Source organism: Leucopleurus acutus (genome assembly GCF_964270905.1).
Source record: "Leucopleurus acutus genome assembly, chromosome: 9".
Lineage (NCBI taxonomy): Eukaryota > Metazoa > Chordata > Mammalia > Artiodactyla > Delphinidae > Leucopleurus > Leucopleurus acutus.
Window position 1 is genome coordinate 17939102 of NC_139144.1, and position 21606 is coordinate 17960707.

At 38.3% G+C, this 21606-nt stretch overlaps 1 long non-coding RNA gene across 1 annotated transcript in view; it reads left to right on the forward strand.

Annotated features, from left to right (window-relative positions):
• Positions 1-20907, forward strand: part of LOC309966681 — an 80574-nt gene extending 59667 nt beyond the window's left edge. Inside the window, exon 3 of the long non-coding RNA XR_014326468.1 lies at positions 20846-20907. This is a non-coding gene — a long non-coding RNA (uncharacterized lncRNA). The remainder of the gene's footprint in view (positions 1-20845) is intronic.
• The last annotated feature ends 699 nt before the right edge of the window (positions 20908-21606 follow it).

Consider the following 21606-nt stretch of genomic DNA (forward strand, 5'->3'; position numbering starts at 1 on the left):
AAATGTCCTTGAATTTTCTAGTTGTATAATCATATTATTTGCAAAATTGATAGTTTTACCATTTTATTTCAAATAATCAAACCAATTATTTAAATTTTATGTTAATATATTCACTACCCCTGAATAGATCCTGATTTTTAAATAAAATAGTTTTAGGTTTTGCTCTTTGGGGTAATAGTTGCTACTGAGTTTTTTTGTAAAGAATTAACCATATTTAAGTCTTTTCTTGCATTCTAATTTTACTCAGAATTTCTATAAGAAATGACTATTTAATCTGAATCATATTTTCACCATCAGTTATATTCATATGATTTTTCCCTTTTAATCTGTTAATATAGTAAAATATATTGATAAAATCTAGCAATGTATCAAAAAAATAGTAAATGCAAATTAAGTAGGATTTATTGTAGGACTACAAAGGTGGTTCCATGTTAAAAAACCTATTTTTTAATATTTGGTGCAATTTATGCATCTATGTCTATATTGATAAATAAGATCAATCTATATCATTTTTTGATACTGTCTTTATCAGGTTTTAGTTTTAAAGTTATCCTGGGTTCATAAAATTATTTGGAGAATTTTCCAGTTTTATGTTGGCCTGGAACAACACATATTTAAAAAATACATAACAAAGTTTAAAAGCAAGAAAGGAAAAATTTTAGGTGCCTGAACCAAGAATGGAAACACAAAGTTAGAGTGATGAGTAGGAGTTTAAGCTAGAACTGAGTTTCCTACATAAAGGTGGGATTCATGCTTGGCCATCTTTTTCAAGTGCTAAGGCTTGAGAATACCTTCAAACCTGTAGAATAACCTCTGCTGGAGAGGTACTACATTTGGAATCAGATCACCATGAGGGAGATTCAATAAATACAACAAACAGGAGAATGAACAATTGAAAACTAAAACTGAAAAATACAGTAATTGAAATTTAAAAATTCAGTGGAATAATTAAAGAGTAGATGAGACCAGTTAAAGAGAATTGATACACTGGAAGATTGATCAATAGAAAATATAAAAAATATAGAATCAATAGAAATATAGATCTATATAAATAGAAATATAGATCTATATAAATATAGATCAATAGAAAATATAAAAAAGACATAAATAAATGCAAATAATAGGATAGGAGACATCAGTTCAGGTCTAAAAGGAGTTTCATAGGGAAAGAATAGAAAGAATGCTATACCCTTTATACAAAAGGTTAATTAAGGAGAAATTTCCAGAATAAAGACATGAATTTTCAGAATAAAAGCTCTTGCTGGGTTTCAAATGTGACAAGTTAAAACAAATCACAAGTGGATAAATGATATTAAAGCAAAACTGACCTGAGATTAAAAATAATTTTAAAACAATTTTTAAAAATTTATTTATTTTATTTTTGGCTGCGTTGGGTTTTCGTTGCTGCACGCGGGCTTTCTCTAGGTGTGGTGAGTGGGGGCTGCTCTCCATTGTGGTGCATGGGCTTCTCATTGCAGTGGCTTCTCTTGTTGTGGAGCACGGGCTCTAGGCACACAGGCTTCAGGAGTTGTGGCTCCCAGGCTCTAGAGTGCAGGCTCAGTAGTTGTGGCGCACGGGCTTAGTTGCTCCGCAGCATGTGGGATCTTCCCGGACCAGGGCTCGAACCCATGTTCCCTGCATTGGCAGGCGGATTCTTAACCACTGCGCCACCAGGGAAGCCCTAAAACAATTTTTGATACATGGTATACCTTCTCCATATATCATGTCCTCATCCTTTACGTATACCTCTTCCTTCAACTACTTCATTCCTTCCTTGTCTTAACTAAAGCTTTCTCTCACCTCAGAACTCTGCTTCCGCAGCACAATTTCATTCTACATCCCAAAAGATATGGGTGACCTCGTTTCACAAGCACACCTAGAAACTACTGTTCTTCCTTTTTTTTTTCTAAAAAAAAAAAAAAATTTACAAAAATCTTTTGTAAAAATAAGAGATTTTGGCCTCTTATTATAGCACAGTTTCTACCTGTCATCATTGTTGTCATTTATTTTCCTGGTTGTTATTTATCATTAATTTATAAAGATTTGTGGACAGGAAGTTCAATGAAATGGAAAATCTCCATAACTCTGAAAAATAGTCTCTTAAGATGTTCTAGTGTGATGGTCAACTGACTTTAGTCTGTTTCAGTCACAATCTGGTCCTTTGTCACTTACCCCATATTGCTCTATATTTTGAAACAGCAGCTAATTCAGTAGTACATACCAGACTACATAATCTGTTATATAAATTATCTTGCTAACATTTTCAATTACCTCACTTACTAATCCTTCCTTTTGCCTCCAGAAACTATACCTTAGATCAGCACAACTGTCTACAATTGGTAGTTATATACCTAGACTACTGGCTCTACCTGGTTAAAAATACAGATTAGTGCCTAATTCAGGGTATCTGTGGTCATCTGGGGTCTCGATATTGTCTGCCATTTCTTCCACACTTCTGCAGTTAACTCTGTCTTCTCATACTCACAATAATTATTTTATACCCTCACCATCAAGTTTTTTACTCATTATGGCTCTATGTTTATCCATTACTTCATAAGAAACAAGACGCTCAGTTGAGTTGACTATATGAAATGTTCTTCACATGGAAGAACAACACATTAAAAACTAAAATGTAGGGCTTTCCTGATGGCGCAGTGGTTGGGAGTCCGCCTGCCGATGCAGGGGACACGGGTTCGTCCCCCGATCCGGGAGGATCCCGCATGCCGTGGAGCGGCTGGGCCCGTGAGCCATGGCCGTTGAGCCTGCGCATCCGGAGCCTGTGCTCCGCAACGGGAGAGGCCACAACACAACAGTGAGAGGCCCGTGTACCGCAAAAAAAAAAAAAAAAAAAAACTAAAATGTAAAAGAAACTGGAAAAAAATTTTAATATTCATAATAGGCAATTGCTTATTTGTAATATAAAGGAAACAGACATAAATAAGAAAAAGATAAACATTACTGTTTAAAAACAGACGAGGAACATGAGCATTCATAAAACTGGCTGGGTAAGATGTCATTTTTTCATCCATCAGTCTACCCACTGGGAATGGTAGGAACCTGCTTGACAAGCATTCAAGAAAATTGCTATTATCTTCAGGAGGTGGGAATTGACAGGATATACCAGACTGTTATACCAATTTAGATACATATTACCAGAATTTTAAATTTTGATTCCACTTTTTGGAACCCATCCAAATTTTGGAACTGACTTCTTCTCCTAACGTTATAGGAAAAAGTAGAGATAGAATATACAGCTAAAGACTGAAGTTTGAGTGACAACTATTTATAGGGTCTGAGATAAATGAAATGAGCCAGTCAAGAGAGAAAAGACTTTCAGGGAGGTAGGTGGGAACCTAGAAGGTGCAATATCAAGAAAATCAGAGAGGAAATGAAATTCCAACAGGTCATCAACAGTATCAACTTCTACAGAGAATCCATTTTCAAATGCCTGAAATGGGCCAACCCATTTGAAAGCTGATATTGGAATACAGTAGAGAACTTGTTCAACACAATATCATTTTTGGAAGTTGTAAAATGCACCTGTTGCTCAGAAACTGGTTAAACCTCCATGAGGAGTGAATACACATACATATTCACTGTTGTTGCCTTTTTGAAGTCTCTTGTATTCAAGTCAAAACCAAAAGAGACATAGATCTAGAGTTTGAATCCCAGTCTTTTCACTAGGCAATGTTGCATTGTTATTTTGCTCTAGGCTATCAAAATAAAAACTATTCAAGAAGTCAGCCGCTGCTATAAAAGTCATCTGGAAAGTCCAGGGAAGGGCCCTGAGCTGCTGCTGGGAAAGGGAAATTGTCCTCTGGCCCGTGCGCTGGCGTGTTTGTCTGCTGAGTGGCTTCAGCGGTTTCATCTGTTGCTGAAAGAGCCAAGAGAAAGGGATAAAACGGGACTGTAATCCACACCACAATGAGCGGGACCAGTAGCCAAGTGTTTTGTTTGTGTGCTGCCTCTTCTGACACACTGAATTGCTGCACAGATTGCATGGGCTTTTAATCATCATTTAAATAGAAGTGATCCAACCTTGGCTTTCGTTGGGTTTTTATACAGCTTGCTGATCACCCAAAGGCGCTAGCACATACAACTCCAATTTATGATTTTCCAAAGCACAGTGATATCATGATATGAAGGGTAAATGCCTCCTGTATTCTTATATTCAGTGCACATTCTTTGGGTGTTCACAGAGAGAAAAGACTAGATAGAAAACCTAGAAACCTATTTTCACTTTCAGTCAGACAATCTCTGATTAAACACTAATTCCATTTCAAATCTTGAAAATAGGTTTGAGGCAGATTACCTTTTGGATCTCTGAAATTCAGATTGTTAGGTCATCATTGGGTGTTGAATAATCTCTCTTCTCTTTTAAGTCCTTTTTTCCTTGATTCTGAAATGCTGAGGGAGAAAGCCAAAAATAAATTATAAGAAGAGTCCATTCAGGATATCAAACTGATAAGCAAAGATGAAAAAAGAACAAAACTCAACCTTTATGGAAATCTTAAAAGGAAATATGAAGTCTTCTATTTAATAAGAGAAAAGTGTCCCAAGTCTTCTGGATGAAAATAGGAAGCCAAATCCTTAATTCTTTATTGACTTAACAACTATGCTCATAGGAATTTGTCCTAAGGATATAATAAGATAAGGGTTTAAATATCTAAGTATAAGGATAATTGTTGTAATATAGCTTATTTTGCAAAGTTTTAAATAGCCTAAATGTTCAACAGTGACTGAATTGTATTCCATTCTACAGATGTTGATTTAATCAGCCCTTTAAATGTTGTGGAAGCATATTTGACATGGGAACATGTTATATGGTCTTTTTTTCTTGCTAACATTTTAATATGAAAAATTTTCAAACATACAGAAAAGTTGAACAAACTGTACAGAGAACACACATATAACTACTACCTGGATGCTATAATTAACATTTTACTATGCTTGCTTTGTAACTCATCTATCCATCTATCCATCCCTGTTTCCAACTGTCTTTTTTTTAATGCATTTCAAAGTAAGATGCAGACATTAGTTCAGTTCCCCCTAAATACTTTAGCATGCGTATTATTAACTAGAGTTCTCTATTTCTTGTTCTTGTCTTAGGTAACTTTACGTACAATGAAATGTACATAATCCTAAGTGGACCATTAGATGAGTTTTGACACATGCGTGCACCTGTGTAACCCAAACCCCTATCAAGAAATAGAACGTTACAAGGACTTCCCCAGCGGTCCATTGGTTAACACTGCATGCTTCCACTACAGGGGGCACGGGTTCGATCCCTGGTTGGGGAACCAAGATCCCACATACTGCAAGGCGCAGCCAAAAAAAAAAAAAAGAAAGAAATAGAACATTACAGCCACTCCATCTTGCCCCTTCTTCATTTCCTACCTCAAGTTTTGTCAAGGCAACCACTTTTCTGATTTTTTTTCACCACAGATGAGCTTTGCCTGATCTAAAAACTTCTTATGAATGAACTCATAACAATAAGTACTTTTTTGGTTAAAGCTTCTTTCACTCAGTATTATTTTTTGAGATTCATCTATATTTTTTTGTGTATACATGGTTCACTCCTTTTTATTGCTGAATACTATTCCATTGTATAAATGTACCACAGTTTATCTCTTCTCATGTTTATGATCACCTGGGCTAGGAAACATGTAACGTGCTCTTAAATGAAAAAAAAAAGACCGCAAAACAAGATAGTTCATATGGTTTCATATTTTTAAAAAACATACAAATATATATATATATATGTCACTGAGATTACAGTTTGGATCTCTGAGATTCATATTATTGGTTTTATATATATATATATAAAAAACCTCTTTTAATATATATACATAAACACTTTATATATATGTAAATGCTTTATATACACACACATATATAAATACTAAATATAAACCCTAAATACTGTCTACATAGAAAGCTATCTAAGGAGATAATCACCAACACTATAACAGTGTATCCCATCTGTGGTAGAATCTAGGTGATTAATGTTTTATGCTTACATAGTTTCTGGCTCTTATATAATCAACATTCAGGAACTAAAAATTTACCGCTTTTTATTATTAGACTGCACATGATGGGGCTGTAAGGAGCTGAGATTGAAAAGAAAACACTGAGCTATAACATGAGTCTCCTTCCCGGAAATCAAAGGGAAGCGCAGAAATGTAACTGCTGGCTGGAAGAGCCGGGGCATGATCGTCTCCCCACAGAGCTCGGTTACGGAGAGGTTTGGTTACTGTAAAGTGACCAAAGTGCCATCTGTGGAGAAACGGCCTGCAAAAAGCTCCTCTCTAAACAAAGACTCAGACTGGAGTCCTGTCCCTGGATTAGAAAGCCACCTCGTAAAATTCCCCAAAGTTATTTTTTCTCTACTTTACAAAGATTGTGAATTAACCTTTTATTGTTTCCTAAGGAGAACAGGGTAAAGAAAAAAGTGGAACGTTTTACTAAAGGCGATTGAGAATAAAGAGTGCCGAGAGAGGCACTCAAATATATATAAACCTGAGTTTATGTGAAAGGATAACTAACTAAATGCATCACCTCATATCATCTTTGAAGTCACATGAAATATACTGGGTAAATTTTTGTTTCACTGGAATAGTTAAGTGACATTACTTCGCAAAACTCACGAAAAGTGGTAGCTTAGAACCCTTGTGGCTTTATTCATAAACCAAAACTCTCTCTGCTGTGTCTGTTGACGACATTCAACAGTCGTTGTATTTAAAACATTTTTTAAAGTTATATCTTAATTCTAGGCCTGGTGAGATGTGTCATTAAAGCCAAAAGGCAAAAGGAGTATTCTAAATAGACAACTACCTCAGTGGTGTTCAGGAGGATCCCAAGAGGAGAAAGAGCATCTCACCTTCTGTGCTCAAGCCTTCCTGAGGAATCCAGGTAGTTCAGTTCCCCATTCTTGGAAAACGGGATTGGGGACTGAAGAGCCAGCCCTGATTTTTCTCTCCCTTTTCTTAACACAGAAGGGAAGTGATTCAATAGCACAGGATTATTGGTGAGGCAGGAACAGAACCCAGACTTTCCCACTTTGATTTGAGAATCAAGCTATTGGACGAGGCTTAGGCAGGGCCATCTGAGGGGCAGCAGACATCTCGGTTCCATGGGTACCACAGGTCTCCCTCCACACTTATCCCTGGTTGTGCAAAAATGGTCCAGTGAGTTCCCTTGCAGATCCACTGGTGTGAGAGCCTCAGAGAACAGCCCTTGCAGCCACAAGAGGACCAAGAGATCCTGTAGTTCCATGAGCCGAGTAGAAAGATCACTTGGCAGGGTAGGCAGAGCCCTGGATTCAGAGTCAGATGACTTAGAATCCTGACCCCACCCAATAAGTCAGGGCTCTTAAACTCTCTTAGTTTCCTAATGCGGGTGGAAAATGTATCAAATAAAATATTTATCATGTTAAAGCACTTGATTTAATATCCCCAATTGAAATAATGAACTTGGATTTTTTTTATTAAGCACTCATTTGTTTAATGGTGTGCTAGGTATTGATGACTGTATAAAGACAACTTAATAATTTAATGATTGGAAATCTAGACTTCAGACTTAGATTATTTCAGTTTGAATCACCGCTCCACCATGGATTATTGGCAAGAGATTGGGAGGTTATTTAACCTCTCTGCTCAGTTTTCTCCTCTGTAAAATGAGAATGATAAAAGTACCTTCCTCATAGGGTTATTATGAGCATTAAATGACTTAATATATATGAAGCACGTAGAACAGCTCCTGGCCCATAATAAGTGCTATATTTTTGGCTATTATTAGACACTGTATCTTACCGACAAAAATAATAACAGAGATGAGAATAACAATGTATTCTGGTGTTATTTTGACGGCAGTATAGGTACAAAGGAAGAGTGGCCAATTTGTATATGAGCTAGAAAGTTTATACTAACTTATTTGAAATCAGAATTAATCCACCAGCCAAGAATAGCTATGTATTACCACCCAAAGAAATGTAAGGAAGCTATTAATCTGTTCTGGCTTTCTAGGTCTGGGCTGATGCAGTGTCCTGTGGTAGAATATGATTGACTAGGGCCATGGATCCCTTTGACTCTATCAGTCAGTACAAGTAGCAGCTTGAGGGCAGTGGCCTAGGAAGGGGTCACAGGCTCTCGGCTCCTCATGGTTCACTCAAGGGCCAACTTCTCCAGCCCAATCCGGCTGTCTGAAGAGTGCTGTCCTCACTCTTCTCAGAAGCACAGCAATCTGCGCTGACCTTTTCCATTGCACCTCCCTATCCTTTTCCCCAGATTTATTTCTCCCGGGGGAGAGATTAGGAAGAATAAAAGAATTGCACAACTTTTCCCATTTCTGCCTTTGCTAAAATTATACCGATGTACTGGCCACAAAACACCAGCAACTCAAAAACGGGAGTCTGCCAGGAGTCGTTGCTGGGATAGAGAACACACACTAGGACCAGTTGGAAAGGCAGGGCAAGAATAAGGCAAACCAGAGTCGGAGACGATCTGTCAGTACGGAAATTGCTAGGAGCTGACTAGGAATGAATACCTGAAAGCAGAGACAAGAAAGAAAGAAAGGAAGGGAGGGAGGGAGGAAGGAAGGAAAAAGAAGGAACCAGCAGAGGCAAAAGGTGGCAGTGGAAGAATTATAGAACTATTTCCAGGTAATATTTTAGGAAATAGAATCATCTTTTTAAAAAATAGAATCAGGCTACATTCACAGTTATCCTGTGGGACTTCCTAAAGATACCAATTAACTGGGTTTGACAGAAAATTTTTTTTCATGCTATTTACTTTGGGAAAGAAAGTTATAGACTCCCAAGAAAGAATTAAAGACATGCTAGTATTCTCAAGGGAGAGAGAAATGCTCAGGTTGGTTGGTTGGCTTGTTTTACCTAAATGCAATTAACTGCTTATAGCAAAGACAATCCATGTAGAGAAACCCAAAGAACCATGAGGTTGAGTCAAGCAGCATGGTGAGGTGGTGGGTGTCTGGAGGCAGGATAAAAGACCCTTGTAGTTGGAGGGTAGAGCTGCATCTGTCTCTTGGCTCAAGTGGACACCTGGAGCTTGTTCTCTTTAGTACCACCCAGGTACAGTCACAGAGGTGTTCGCCTTCCAACCTCATACATTCTTGATGTCAAGGATCCAACCTCTTTTTAAAAAAGCCTTACGGCTATCTTGGGCCATTGGAAATAGGGAAGTTCTGTTGAGGACAGTTCAGATAGGACTGTGCAGTCTTGGGGCACAGGCGTTCTTTCTGCCAAATGATCAACAGGAGATAGGCGGACATCTCCAGATGGGAGCTTTCCCTGTATGATAACCAGAAGAACAACCAAGGTACTCCTCTAGAGAGGTGTGTGGAGCTGTCCCAAATGCAGTGGACTCTGCAGTTATTGCCTCGGCTCAAGATAAACAGTGATCTGTTTGGCAGAGGCCAGGCCAGCTCCCAACTCGTAAGTATCTGGTCCCCTTCAGGTGCATCCCCTGAGCAGAGCTACACTGTCCTCCTCCCAGGTCATGCTTCCCCACTATTCCAGCCCATCTTCCCTCATGGGGTGATAGTGGTCTTGTTTTTCATCTTTTCCCCTTCTAAGCTCTGACTAATGTCACAAACTTTATTCTTGATTCCTTCAGGACTTAGTTCTTTTTACTCTCAAAGTTCATGTTGACAGTGTTCTTTGGGAAAAAAAACAAAACAAAACCTTGATTTCTTTGCCATTTTTCAGGCCAGCTGACTGACACTTGTGCTTTTTTAAAATTTTATTTTATTTATTTATTTTTGGCTGTGTTGGGTCTTTGTTGCTGTGCACGGGCTTCTCATTGCAGTGGCTTCTCTTGTTGCAGAGCATGGGCTCTAGGCACACGGGCTTCAGTAGTTGTGTCTCACGGGCTCTAGAGCACAGGCTCAGTAGTTGTGGTGCACGGGCTCAGTAGTTGTGGCTCGTGGGATCTAGAGCACAGGCTCAGTAGTTGTGGTGCACTAGCTTAGTTGCTCTGCGGCATGTGAGATCTTCCTGGACCAGGGCTCGAACCCATGTTCTCTGCATTGGCAGGCAGATTCTTAACCACTGCCCCACCAGGGAAGCCCCTGACCTTGTGCTTGATCTTCATTTCTGTTCTCCAACTCTATGCCCACATTCCCCCCTCCCCCCACCACCCACAAAGCCTACCTCCAGATATATCAGAACATGTGCTGCCTTTGGTCTTTTTCACACAGCTCACTTTGCACACATATACTGAGATCAACAGACCTTCAAGCAGGAACCTGATAAAAACGACCTCCCATCAGAAGTTCAGGCATGGCCTCCCTAGAAAATAGCTCCTGGGGCAGACAACCATTTAGGGTTCAAGGAAGTTACATATGTTTAAAATTCAAGTTTTTGAATTTATAACAAATTCAACAAACAAATATAACATACCCATGTGTTTCAACCTCTATCTTAATTATCCTGTGTCTTTGCCCTTCTTTAGTTCCAACCCCAATTCAAAAGAAGTAAGACAGATTCTCCTACAACAGATCCCAAAACTGCCATGGCACTCCAAATTTTTGATAGAGTCAACATTTGACGATTTAGAGAATTTAAGAAGTAGAGAATGACAGCACTATTCACAATAGACAAAACATGGAAACAACCTAAATGTCCATCAACAGTTGAATGGATAAAGAAGATGTGGTACATGTATACAGTGGAATGCTACTCAGCCATAAAAAAGAACGAAATAATGCCATTTACAGCAACATGGATGCAACTAGAAATGAAGAAACTAAGTGAACAACTAGAAACTAGTTGTTTCAACTAGTTTCAACTAAGTGAACAACTAGAAACTAGAAACTAAGTGAAGTAAGTCAGTAAGAGAAAGACAAATACCATATGATATCACTTATATGTGGAATCTAAAATATGGCACAAATGAACCTATCTACAAAACAGAAACAGACACAGACATAGAGAACAGACTTGTGGTTGCCAAGGGGGAAGGGGTAGGGGAGGGAAGGACTGGGAGTTTGGGATTAGCACATGTAAACTATTTTATATAGAATGGATAAACAACAAGGTCCTACTGTACAGCACAGGGAACTATATTCAATATCCTGTGATAAACCATAATGGAAGAGAATATAAAAAAAGAATGTCTGTATGTGTATAACTGAGTCACTTTACTGTACAGAAGAAATTAACACAACATTGTATCAACTATACTTCAATTAAAAAAAAAGAAGTGAGAATGAGATGAAAGAGTAAACAAGGAGACTTCAAACGGGCTTGTTCCTACTTAGACGATGAGCGAACAGAATTAGAAGTCCACACATTAGTCATCTCAGATCCATGTTGGAGTGAGTGTGAATGTAGGGAGCAGAGTAAAAGGAATCCTTCCAGCTTTCAAGCCATGGCCTCTCTCTTACTCCTCATTCTCTCTTTTATCAGCCTAAGTGTCCTCAATGACTTCCTTCATGTAGGCAGTTAAGAGTCTTACCAGTTCCTTCTTCATGTCCATGTGGAAAGCAAGTTACAACTAGCAGAACTTGGAGGCCCTGACACTGGCCTATCCACTGAGAAACTGAGCAGGGTCAGAAGTTCTTTAATTCTTCACATCTAGGGCCTATGCAAATATTTGAAGTCCCAGCTTTATTTTGTAAACTTTCACTTTTGGAGAATATTTTTAAAGGACTCGATTGCTGTAGATGATTATGGTTTGGTTCATGTCAGGGAGGAAAGTTCTGCCCAGATCATTGCTCTAACTGCTCTGGGGTACAGCTGCAGGCCTCAGTCAGGAAAAGCCTGAAAGCCCTTGTTTTCTTTTTGGTCCACCCCAAGGACCGTTTAGAAATGTGGTGGTTGTGATTTGTCAAATCATTTTGGAAAATTTTTTTTAAATTTTAGCTTAGCATTAAATGCACTGCATATGGGAAACCCTGATCTGTGAGCTCAATGGATATATGCTTTTCCAAAAGAAGTGGGAAAAATTCATTAGCACATACCTCCTTTTGATGTTGACCCAATCTGGGCATGGTATAACACATCCTGTATTTAGACCAGTGATGTTTATACAAGCTGCTGACCATTTACTGAGTTCATTTACTCAGCTAATAGCAGAGTCCAGATTCAAGTGAGGGCACTTGTTTCAATACATTAAACACTAAGGTTACAATGTGTTTACATTCCCCTTATAAACTAATCTGAAGGTATTTCTTAAGCAAACATTTGAAGTTTCATATTTGTAAATTAAGATGTACCTAGAAAAGGAGTGAAACATAACATCATAAAAGCATTCCTAGGGGACTTCTCTGGTGGTCCAGTGGTAAAGAATCCGCCTTGCTAGGCAGGGGATGCAGGTTCAATCCCTGGTCAGGGGACTAAGGTCCCACATGCTGCACCGGTGCAACCAATAAGTAAGTAAGTAAATAAATAAATAAATGAAAAAAACTGTTTCTAGAATTTTGGAATGGAAGAGAATCTTCTAAATAAAGAAATTGAACCCTAAAAAGAGGTTAGACTAAAGTAATATGGTCAGCAACATCATAGGTATCAAACAATAGAATGCATTCTGATTTCTATTTTTTCCTCTTTAAATTATGAAATATTTTGAACACGTAGAAAAGAATGGAGAAGAGCATGGTTCAAAATCTTGATGTAAAGTTTTACCATATTATAGTCAACAACTATTTAATCTGAATTTTAAAGCCCTGTACACTCCTCACTGATCCTATTTCTCTGTCGCCTTCCTCATTTGCTGTTCACATTTCCATGTTTTAATGTTTTTAAATCATATTTTATTATCCCTGTGCATATGTGTAATATATTTTGTGAATTTAAAATTTTTTTGTTTGTAATTTTTTTTTTTTTTTTTTGCGGTACACGGGCCTCTCACTGTCGTGGCCTCTCCCGTTGCGGATCACAGGCTCTGGAAGCACAGACTCAGCAGCCATGGCTCACAGGCCCAGCCGCTCCGCGGCATGGGGGATCCTCCCGGACCGGGGCACAAACCAGTGTCCCCTGCATCGGCAGGCGGACTCTCAACCACTGCACCACCAGGGAAGCCCTCTGTTTGTAATTTTTATCTTCATATTTTCTGCAATGTTGGAATTCTATATAATGAAGAATATAAAAAATAATGCTGAAGAACAGCCACAGACTACAAAATATTTGCTAAAGATATATCTGACGAAGGACTATTATTCAAAATATACAACGAACTCTTAAAACAACAATAAAGAAAACAACTTGATTTGAAAATGGGCCAAAGACATCTATGGACACCTCACCAAAGAATATGTACAGATGGCAAATAAGCACATGAAAAGATGCTCTACATCATATGTCATCAGGCAAATGCAAATTATAACAATAATGAGATACTGCTGCACAGTTGCATACCATGGGCAATATCCAGAACACTGACATCACCACATGCTGGTGAGGATGTGGAGCAACAGGAATTCTCATTCATTGCTGGAGGGACTGCCAAATTGTATAGCCACTGTGGAAGACAGTTTGGTGCTTTTTTATAAAGCTAAACATACTCCTACCATAGGCTCCAATAATTGCACTTCTTGGTATTTATCCAAAGGAGTTGAAAACTTATGTACACACAAAAACCTGCACATAGATGTTTGTGGAAGCTTGGTTTATGATTTTCAAAACTGGAGAACAATCAAGATATCCTTCTGTGGGTCAATGAATAAATAAATGTGGTACATTCAGACAATGGAATATTATTCAGCACTAAAAAGAAATGCACTATCAAGCTATGAAAAGATATGGAGGAACCTTAAATGAGTATTATTAAGTGAAAGAGGCCAATCTGAAAAGGCTACATACTGTATTATTCCAACTATATGACATGCTGGAAAAGGCAAAACTATGGAGACAGTAAGTAAAAAGATCAGTGGTTGCCAGGGCTTGGTGGGTGAGAGGATGCACAGGCAGAGCACAGGAGAGTTTTAGGGCAGTGAAAATATTCTGTATGTTACATCGTGGATACATGTCATTATACATTTGTCCAAATCTGTAGAATGTAAAACACCAAGAGTGAACCATAATGTAAACTGTGGACTTTGGGTGATTATAATGTGTCAGTGTAGGCACATCAATTGTAACAAATGGACCAATTTGGTGGGGAATGCTGATAATGGGAGAGGCTCTCTATGTGGAGGGGCAAACAGTATATGGAAACCTCTGTACCTTCCCCTCAATTTTGCTGTGAACCTAAAACTGCTCTAAAAATATAAAGTCTTCATTTTTAAAAAGTTAAGTCTGATTAGCAAAAAGAAAAAACTGATAATCATACTGACATTATATTGAAGTATTAATGATGTATAAATCACTTATCACTTTTATTTTCTGGCATGAGCTACTAGGTAGATAAGATATAAGATATGATCCCAAGATATGAGATTTCCAATAAGTGAATATGAACATCAACATTTAAGAGATAGGGCTTCTCTGGTGGCGCAGTGGTTGAGAGTCCGCCTGCCGATGCAGGGGACACGAGTTCGTGCCCCGGTCCGGGAGGATCCCACATGCCGCGGAGCGGCTGGGCCCGTGAGCCATGGCCGCTGAGCCTGCGCGTCCGGAGCCTGTGCTCCGCAACGGGAGAGGCCGCAACAGTGAGAGGCCCGCATACCGCAAAAAAAAAAAAAAAGATGGATGGAGCAGCCTACAACAAAGAACGGAAGCGCAGAAGGAGAATGGAAGAATGTGATGTTATCATAGAGCGTCATCAAAGTATTGGAGTAGTTAACAGTGTCAAAAGTGACAGACAATATATTAGGGACTATTACGAGTACATTGAGTTTTCACATAGGAAGGAATGAAGGGAACTGAAGAATGAATTTTACCATAAGACATGCAAACATTCAACACTTTGCTCAACCCACAGACCCAAAGACACACAATTAAGTTCTTTCAATTAGGGAAAGTTATGTGAGAGTATCTAGAATAAAAGAATTGCAGATTTTATAATTCTTCACATGAAGAATAATCCCTATAAAATGGTTCGGAGTAGAATTTTTTTCTTGATTTTATTTCATCTATAAGAATATCACTTTAAAACATTGTTTATCAAAACTGACACTGTAAAATCCTCACCCACTAATGTTATGTTGCCTTCTCCAAAAGAGACTTAAGAATTTGGGTTTGGAGCCATTTGGAATGCCCTCATCAGTGCTTATTAGCTGTGTAACATTGGCCAAATTATTTAACCACAATGAGCTTCAGTTTTATCTTTCTTAAGTGGAAGTGATTGGGTTTTTTGAGGATAAGTTAGATACTGCATGTGGTAAGTGCTTAACGAGTTGCAATAATGCTAAGGCTCTCATAACATATTTTAAGATACTCTTCCTCTCAAGTCTTTTGTCTTTGAAAAGTACCTCGTAACTTATTCTCTGATTTACTTGCATTTATTTATAACTGCTATTAGTATAAACAATGTGATATTCCTTGACAAAATTGAGCCCCTGCCCTTCACAGAACTTTAAAATTTTTAATCCTCACCTCTGAGTGGTATATTGCTCTAGTAACATGCTGCATTAATTAACTGAAGGACAAAGTCATGATAACCTGAACAGACGCAGAAAATGTACATAATAAAATTCGACATTCATTTATGACGAAAAAAACCCAAATACTCTTAGCAAACCAGGTTAGAACAGATATTCAATAATCTAATAATGAATATGTACAACAAACAAAACAACAAAACTTCAGCAAATATACTTAATGATGAAATAATGAAATTGTTTTCTTTGGAATTGGGAAAAGGCAAGGATGTTATCATTCCTATTCAACAATTGCTCGAGTTCATAGTAATACAGCAAGGCAACAAAAAACACATGAAAGCCATAAGGTTTAGAAATGACAAAATAAAAGTAAACTTCTATTTGCAGATACTATGATTATATATAAAATATTTTAAAATAATTTACATTTAAATCATGAGACTTAAAGAATGTTTTGCAAGACTGCTGTACATGAAATCAATATTTAAAAATCAGTTCATTTCTATATATTAAAAAGTGTTAGGAAATGAAATTTAGTGTATGCTCTTATAATAGCATCACAGTGTTATACACCTAGGAATAAATCTAAATAAACTTCTGCTAGACTTCTACACAAAAAACTGCAAACACGAAGAGAAATTAAAGAAAATCTAAATCGTGTTATATAATATGAATGGATTGGAAAACTCAGTCTTATACCAATTGTCAATGAAACCCTGCACTCTAAACTCTTATGGATTTTTAAAAATTTGACAAGCTGAGTATAAAGTTTATAAAGAAACACAAAGGACTTAAGGTAGCCAAGACTTTCTTAAAGAAGAAATATGAGCTGAGAAGACTTATTCTCAGATGCCAGTTCTTATTATAAAGCCACAGTAATTAAGACAGTGTAGTGCTGGGCATGAATAGGCAAATAGATCAATGTAAATCTGAAATAGACCAAAGAAATCAGAAATCATCTGCTCCATATGGGAACAGTTGCCACTGCAAAATACAGCTCTCAGATCTGGCTGGACTCCACATTGCATGGGCAGATTCTTGATTAGAGGGTCTGGGGGCCAGGGGAAGATGTGTTGTGATATGCCACACTTACTTCTGTGTGGTGTGGCCACCCTGCTTCCATTAAGTTTTAGTGCCTTTGTCTAGAAACTTAATTCTGTAGCTCATCTGACACTTGTTTCACATGTTTTTGGTATGAAGACCAGTCTGACTAGAATTGGGGACAAATGCCAATATTCTCAAGCAGAGAGGGGTACCACAGTACGCCATGTTTAGACACAACAGCCCAATGACAAAATGCTATTGGGTCTTTGGAGAAAATTTTTATGGGCAAGTCATATCACTTGAACTTGTCTACTAAACCCCTAATTTCAAATGGTGGGGCTTTGGGGATAAAGAGAGATAATGTGATACGAGCAGTAGATAGATTCCCAGTAGCTCCCAATCCCGGTAGCCAAGTGCTGGTAGTATAAACCAGCCAAGTTACAAGATGATTAAAGTCTTAAAAGGAAGTTGAAATAGCAAAGGGAGGACAGGCTGTGGTCCAAGTGTCACAAGTGGAAGTCCCACCTCTGGGAACCTGGCATGGTAACATTGGAAGAAGGAAAGTCTGAACGTCTCCCAAGTGCCTGCCAGACTGGCAGTGGTGACTTTTCAATTAGAAATTAAATAAATGCCAGAAGTGTGGATGTAGGAATATGAGAGAATGGAGTTTCCCTGACCCAACTGTCTGTGTGGGAGGGGATAAAATACAAAGGCTGATTACAAGTCAAGCAAGATTTTTAGTGCCTGTGTTACTGCTTTTGATTCAGAAAAACTCTGCTTTTACAGGCTGGTTAATCTTTTTTATTCTTACAGATAGCTCTTCTGCCTTCTGAAAAGACCTAGACCAGACTCTCACTGAACTACTGTATACAATATTCTGAGCTCTCAGAGATTTTTCTTAAAAATTATGTTGAAATGATAAGGTCTCAAATAGTTTTATACTTGGAAAGATACTTTTAAAGTACAGCATTAAGGATACCTAATAGAGACATAGATCATTTATTAGTAAATTATAAAAAATTATTTTGGATATAAATTTTTTAGGGAAAATATTACCTTGTTGGATGAGAACTGAGGAAAAGCAATGGAGAGAAATATGCTGGGGAAAAAATGGACTTAAAAAAGTTTTCCACTAAACAGAAAGTACAGATATCAGCTTCAGGTATAGCTGGATCCAGATGCTCTCACAATATGACCAGAAAACTCTCTGTATTCATCTCTCATCTCTAAGTTTCTTTGCATAATCTTCATTCTCTGAAAGACTCTTCCCACTTAGTGGTAAAGATGGACAGAAATAACTCAATTCCTCATTCTTATCACCTTCACAACTTCACCAAAACAAATACATCCCTTTTCTGATGGCATTATTAAAAGTCTTTAGATTGTCTCTAGTCCAGACCTGTATGATTGGGGTTGGAGCCAGTCCAACCTGGATCATATACACAAAAATGTGGAAGGGAGTTTCCCCGAAGTGGTGCTGTGCTAATGAACATTTTTTCCACTGCAAAATAATTATTCACTAAATGGAGCTTTGATAAGCATCTATTGCTTAGAAAGTATTTGCCATGCCTCTAACATCACTGGTCTTGCCAATACGCCTGCCTGGCTCTTAGAAGACAGTCGGGTTGTCTTCACTAGTGAAGTCTGCCTCCTTTTTAGGTGTTTACACTTCCAGATGGGCAGAGACCACTGGAACCTGTGGTATACTATGTTTTTTTCCCATGGAAATTTTAGTGATTGAAAACCAGTGGTCCATGGCAACAAAAAGAATAAAATACCTAGGAATAAACTTACCTAAGGAGACAAAAGGCCTGTATGCAGAAAACTATAAGACACTGATGAAAGAAATTAAAGATGATACAAACAGATGGAGAGATATACCATGTTCTTGGATTGGAAGAATCAACATTGTGAAAATGACTATACTACCCAAAGCAATCTACAGATTCAATGCAATCCCTGTCAAACTACCAATGGCATTTTTCACAGAACTAGAACAAAAAATTTCACAATTTGTATGGAAACACAAAAGACCCCAAATAGCCAAAGCTATCTTGAGAAAGAAAAACAGAGCTGGAGGAATCAGGCTCCCTGACTTCAGACTATATTACAAAGCTACAGTAACCAAGACAGTATGGTACTGGCACAAAAACAGAAATATAGATCAATGGAACAGGATAGAAAGCCCAGAAATAAACCCACACGCATATGGTCACCTTATCTTTGATAAAGGAGGCAAGAATATACAAAGGAGAAAAGACAGCCTCTTCAATAAGTGGTGCTGGGAAAACTGGACAGCTACATGTAAAGGAATGAAATTAGAACTCTCCCTAACACCATACACAAAAATAAACTCAAAATGGATTCGAGACCTAAATGTAAGGCCCAGACACTATAAAACTCTTAGAGGAAAACATAGGCAGAACACTCTATGACACAGAGCACAGCAAGATCCTTTTTGACCCACCTCCTAGAGAAATGGAAATAAAAACAAAAATAAACAAATGGGACCTAATAAATCTTAAAAGCTTTTGCACAGCAGAGGAAACCATAAACGTTTCTCCCTCAGAATGGGAGAAACTATTTGCAAATGAAGCAACTGACAAAGGATTAATCTCCAAAATTTACAAGCAGCTCAATATCAAGAAAACAAACAACCTAATCCAAAAATGAGCAGAAGACCTAAATAGACATTTCTCCAAAGAAGATATACAGATTGCCAACAAATGAAAGGATGCTCAACATCACTAATCATCTGAGAAATGCAAATCAAATCTACAATGAGGTATCACCTCACACCAGTCAGAATGGCCATCATAAAAAAGTCTACAAACAATAAATGCTGGAGAGGGTGTGGAGAAAAGGGAACCCTCTTGCACTGTTGGTGGGAATGTAAGTTGGTACAGCCACTATGGAGAACAGTATGGAGGTTCCTGAAAAAACTAAAAATAGAACTACCATACGACCCAGCAATCCCACTACTGAACATATACCCTGAGAAAACCATAATTCAAAAAGAGTCATGTACCACAATGTTCGTTGCAGCTCTATTTACAACAGCCAGGGCATGGAAGCAACCTAAATGTCCATGACAGATGAATGGATAAAGAAGATGTGGTACATATATGCAAATATTACTCAGCCATAAAAAGAAATGAAATTGAGTTATTTGTAGTGAGGTGGATGGGCCTAGAGTCTGTCATACAGAGTGAAGTAAGTCAGAAAGAGAAAAACAAATACCGTATGCTAACACACATATATGGAATTAAAAAAAAAAAAAGGATCTGAAGAACCTAGGAGCAGGACAGGAATAAAGACGCAGACGTAGACAATGGACTTGAGGACATGGGGAGGGGGAAGGGTAAACTGGGACGAAGTGAAAGGGTGGCATGGACATATAGACACTACCAAGTGTAAAATAGATAGCTAGTGGGAAGCAGCCGCATAGCACAGGGAGATCAGCTCGGTGCTTTGTGTCCATCTAGAGGGGTGGGATAGGGAGGGGATATGGGGATATATGTATATGTATAACTGATTCACTTTGTTATAAAGCAGCAACTAACACAACATTTAAAGCAATTATATTCCAATTAAGATGTTAAAAAGAATAACCAGTGGTATTTTTCAAGTCATCGTTTTTCCTTTTAATAAAGTATTTAATATATGTGTATTTTAAAGATGTGGTTTATAGTTTTTTGGCTCACAGTTTGAGCCACTTCTATCCTCCAAAGTATTCTTAATGAGATATCTTAATTCCCAAAATAAACTTCCTCCAACTAAGTCATTCAGCAGCCATGTATTATGTGCCTGCCAGTTGCGCTCTATTTAGGCACAGGTATATTAATTAACAAGTAAATTAGGGTCTCTGTCCACAAGATTCATCATAATGAATCTAATTTACCCAGATTCAGAGCTATATCTTCTGTCTCTAATCTGAGATTTGGCCCCATGTAAGAAATTAAATTTTTTTCAACAAAAGTTCAGTATTTCATTTTAACCAAAGCTGTATTTGAAGACAGATTCCAATAAGTGTGGTCTGATACAAATGACACTATTCATAGCAAACAGCAACAGGCCAGCTGCAGTTGAGTCATGTTTCCGTAAACGGAGCATGTGTATGAACTCTGACCCCCAGTTAAGGTTTCTACAACTTAACAAATAAAATAGTGAATGTGATAAACTCCTGAAAACTAGCTTATGTGTCAGAAACTCTAACCAAAGTGGTGCTGCCAGGCACTGTTCTTAGAACAACTTATAATAAAAGAAAAACATTTTTTTTTCTTCTGTTATCCCTCTTGTTCAGGAAGAAGCAAAAGGCAGCTTAGTGAATTGGAGACAACTGGAGGTGGTTTATAAGGATGGAGTGCAAAGGTAAGTTGGAGGTTGTAGGAAACAGCTTTTAATTGGAGAATTGTCCAATTGTCCCCAGTGTCACCTGCTTAGGCTCTTGGTGGCTGCCAGTGTAGCTAGTTATCTGAAGGGCAAGAAAGCCTGAAAATAACTGGAAGAATCCAAGTCACATCATCTTAAACATAGAGTTGTGATCATAAATACAAACACAGTCAAGAACTCCTCCAAACGCTGGCATTTCTGAACACAGTTACCTCCATGCACCAGACCTGGCAGTGGGCGTGTGGGTGACAGCCCAGACTGACCTCTGGGCGGGTGGTCAGTTCTGTCAGGCTGCACTGAGGTACATCTTGCTTCAAGGACGAGATTTCCTTTGAGGACTCTGGGTGATCTCTTGGAGCCGCCTAACTGGCTGACCTGGGAAACCCACACCAAGTGCCAAAGGCACCAGAGGGGATCGGGTTTAGGCTTCTGGCCAACTGCATGCAATCTCCACCTCATTCTGGGAAGCAGGCAAAAAGCTCATCCCCTTGCAAAGCGGAGAGAAGGTTTTCCAAGGAAACACAAAAACCAAGTTCAGTTTAGATTCAGAAAGTCACTGCACCAAAGATTCCATGAACTTCTCCCTGAAGAAATGAGAGAAGTGGTTCTGGGTCAAGCTGGTTCTTAACACATGTGCAAAAGGGACCACCCAAGAGGTGGCTCTTCCTGAGC